We start from the raw sequence: 4086 nt of genomic DNA, 5'->3' as shown, positions 1-4086 counted from the left end.
TGCCACGTGTAAGCCTGGTCGCTTCTTGCAGCTTCCCTTATTTCTTATGTTCTTATGTTCTTATGTTCCTCCTCGTTCTTTTTTTCCTCCTCTTCTTCCTCCTCTTCTTCTTTCTCCTCGTTTTTCTTTTCCTCCTCTTCATCATCAACATATTCTCTTCCTCTTCCGCCTCCTCATCATTAGAAATTTGTTCATCTCCTCCTCTTCCCTCCTACTCCTCCTCCTCTTTCTCGTCCCCGTCCTCCTCCTCTCTCTCTCTCTCTCATCTCCTCCTCCTCACCATCATCATCACCATCATCATAATCTCCATCTTTCCCATCACAATCACCACAACCTCCTCCTCCTCTTCATCACTACCACCACCACCACCACCACCATCATAATATATTTCCGGTAATACTGCAGTACAAAATTAATGTCTCCCAAACATCTTATACGCATCATCATTTCTGCCTATTCCAGGTCACCCAAGCAACACTTCTCTCTTCTCTCCAGCTCTAATGGTTCTGTGAGCACTGTCTTGTTTTACCATCCTTTCGTTGACATTCTGCTTCCCTAATTGTCTGTGTATCACTGGCTCCGCGCTTACTGTGCCCTGCGTATGTCAACTTACTTCTTCAGTGCACTATCACCATCAAGAAGCGGGGTCAGGATTTGCTTAAATGGACATGCCGTGACTCTCTCTATATATGACGAGGACAGACGAGACTACGAGTGAATATACCGGGTCAGTTTTAGTCTCTTCGTAAGCTATTCAAACGAAACACTCCTCTTATTTGTTCGGGAGCTTACCAACTTAGGAAGCGTTTTTGGTTGATAGTTTACGAAAAGACTGTGGAATTGACCCTTTTGCCTTACCAGTTCAAATTTTCGGTATTCCCCCAAACGACAAGCAGTGTCCAAAGTTGATTGTGGAACCTGACGACGGCTAAAGCACTTTTTGTTGGTTAGCTAGCAAGAGGAAAAAGGGTGACTCTGGAACTGGCCTGTCAGCAATAAGGCGGTAGTTTGAAGGGTTAGACTGGATGGGGACGATAGGTGGAAATAGGTAGGTGTGTGTTTTGTACAGGGACTGCCACGTGCAGACCTGATGGCTTCTTACAACTTTCCTTATTTTCTTAAGTTCTCATGTTCTTTTAAGGAGGAGGAGGAGTGGTCAGACTTTCTCACCTTCCACCTTCCTGGACTGCGCCATCTGAGTGTCTGTAACCCTTTCACTGCTATTTGACACATCTTTTAATCACTAACCACTCCGAGACATATTTTCTTGTAAATATCAAAATGTATTCCTTTCTATGCCTTGTGTTTCCTGCAGATGGTGATGAGGGGAACGTACATTGTTTTCAGTGTTGTGAATTGTTGCATACCGCAGTGGAAGGGCAGCAGGGTGTTGCGTCATGGCCTTCCCACTTCCCAGTCTTCTTATCTTGACTGGTGCGAGGTCGTCACGGTGGCCTGTGCTTTTACTGACGGCATGGCGTATTTCTTCACTCATTACATGGTCTACCTAATAAATAGTCACGATTTATGTTTATTACACCGGTGCGAACAAGACAAAAATTTTACGTTACACAGTTTTGATAAAGAATAATTCAAGTAGGTGGGAAATATTAAGGAATTTTTTATTACACCAATGAAAATAAATAGAAAAATCGGTAAGTACGTCTTTTTTCTTAAGAATAACATATTTTAGTCTATTTTTTTTAAATATATTTTAATCTTCCTTTCTGACACTACCTATTTTTTTTCTTTCCAGAAAATAATCCCTCAATTTTTTTTACTCCTTAGGGCTTCAACTGAACGATTCCAAATAATTTCCTAGTAATACGAGTATATATATATATATTTTTTTTTTTTTTTGTGTGTGTGTGTGTGTGTGTGTGTGTGTGTGTGTGTGTGTGTGTGTGTGTGTGTGTGTGTGTGTGTGTGTGTGTGTAAGTAAGTAAGTAAGTAAGTAATGTTTATTGCTTTATAATATTAATATATATACCTGCCGAAACAATAATTACTCCCAGTGAGGTCTAAAGCACTGTTCAGGGAGTGCTGTGAACTTATCATTAAACCCAGCTGTGACCTCACTGAACGTTTCCCTTTGTGTCTCACAACACAAGGGGGCAGTCACAGCCTGTCCTCTAAAGACAACTCTCTTCCTCCACACAAAACTACAAGCACATAATAAAACACACACCCTTCACCCAAAAATTTTAAAATCATCATGGCGACTCCTACACCAGCCTCGGAGTCCCCATCTGGGGAGGGGACCATAAATGTCCCCAGGTCGGACTGCCTTTCTGTCGACGACCCTAAGTGTCTTGACACCCTCCTCAACTTTTTCTTCATTAACTTCTGCAACATTCGCGGTCTAAGATCTAATTTTCAATCTGTAGAACACCACCTCTCCTCTTCTAAACCTCATCTTCTTTTCCTCACTGAAACTCAGGTGTCTGAGGCAACTGACAGTAGCCCTTTTTTCTGTTCCCTCCTACTTTCTCTATCTTCATTTTCGATCCAAAGCTGGATGCTGCGTTTATTTGCGCAATGACTTAACCTGCTCTCGTGCCCACGCTCTTGAATCTTATGAGTTTTTCACCATCTGGCTACATCTACAGAGTCATTCTCATACTAAATTTATCTGTGCTGTATACCTCTCACCTAACTCCTCTGATTACAAGAAATTCTTTGACTACTTAACTTCCAAAGTGGAGCACATTCTGACCCTCTTCCCTTTTGCAGAGATCTCCATTCTTGGAGACTTCAATGTTCACCGCCAGCTTTGGCTTTCCTCTCCCTTCACTGACCACCTGGTGAACTAGCCTACAACTTTGCTATCCTCCATGACCTAGAGCAATTGATGCAACACCCTACTCGCATTCCTGACCGTCTTGGAGATACGCCCAACATTCTTGACCTTTTCCTGACCTCTAATCCTTCTGCTTATGCTGTCACCCTTTCTTCTCCGTTGGGCTCCTCCGATCACAATCTCATATCTTTATCTTGTCCTATCGCTCCAATCCCTCCTCAGGATCCCCCTAAGCGAAGGTGCCTCTGGCGTTTTGCCTCTGCTAGTTGGGGGGACCTGAGGAGGTATTTTGCTGATTTTCCTTGGAATGACTACTGCTTCCGTGTCAGAGACCCGTCTTTGTGTACTGAGCGCATAACAGAGGTGATAGTGTCTGGCATGGAGGTGTACATTCCTCACTCTTTTTTCTCGTCGTAACCCTTATAAACCTTGGCTTAACACAGCTTGTTCTCGTGCTATACATAATAGAGAGGTGGCCCACAAAAGGTACTTAAGCCTTCCATCACCAGAATCTCATGCACTTTATATTTCTGCCCGGAACCATGCAAAGTCTGTTCTCCAACTAGCCAAAAACTCCTTCATTAACAGAAACTGTCAAAACCTTTCAAGATCTAACTCCCCTTGTGATTTCTGGCATCTAGCCAAAAATATCTCCAATAACTTTGCTTCTTTTTCTTTCCCTCCTCTATTTCAACCAGATGGCACCACTGCTATCACATCTATTTCTAAAGCTGAACTCTTCGCTCAAACCTTTGCTAAAAACTCTACCTTGGACGATTCTGGGCTTGTTCCTCCCTCTCTTCCACCCTCTGACTATTTCATGCCACATATTAAAATTCTACGCAATGATGTTTTCCATGCCCTCGCTGGCCTAAACCCTCGGAAGGCTTATGGTCCTGATGGGGTCCCTCCTATTGTTCTCCGAAACTGTGCCTCCGTGCTTGCACCTTGCCCAGTCAAACTGTTTCAGCTCTGTCTGTCAACATCAACATCTAATCCCTCAAACTACCGTCCTATTGCTTTAATTTCCTGCCTATCTAAAGTTTTTGAATCTATCCTTAACAGGAAGATTCTTAAACATCTATCACTTCATAACCTTCTATCTGATCGCCAGTATGGGTTCCGTCAAGGCCGCTCTACTGGTGATCTTCTGGCTTTCCTTACTGAGTCTTGGTCATCCTCTTTTAGAGATTTTGGTGAAACTTTTGCTGTTGTCTTGGACATATCAAAAGTTTTTGAGAGAGTCTGGTACAAAGCTTTGATTTCCAAACTACCCTCCTACGGTT

The sequence above is a fragment of the Scylla paramamosain genome, unplaced genomic scaffold (assembly GCF_035594125.1).
Source record: "Scylla paramamosain isolate STU-SP2022 unplaced genomic scaffold, ASM3559412v1 Contig7, whole genome shotgun sequence".
Classification (NCBI taxonomy): domain Eukaryota; kingdom Metazoa; phylum Arthropoda; class Malacostraca; order Decapoda; family Portunidae; genus Scylla; species Scylla paramamosain.
The sequence above is the reverse complement of the archived record's forward strand: the minus strand, read 5'-3'. Positions refer to the sequence as shown.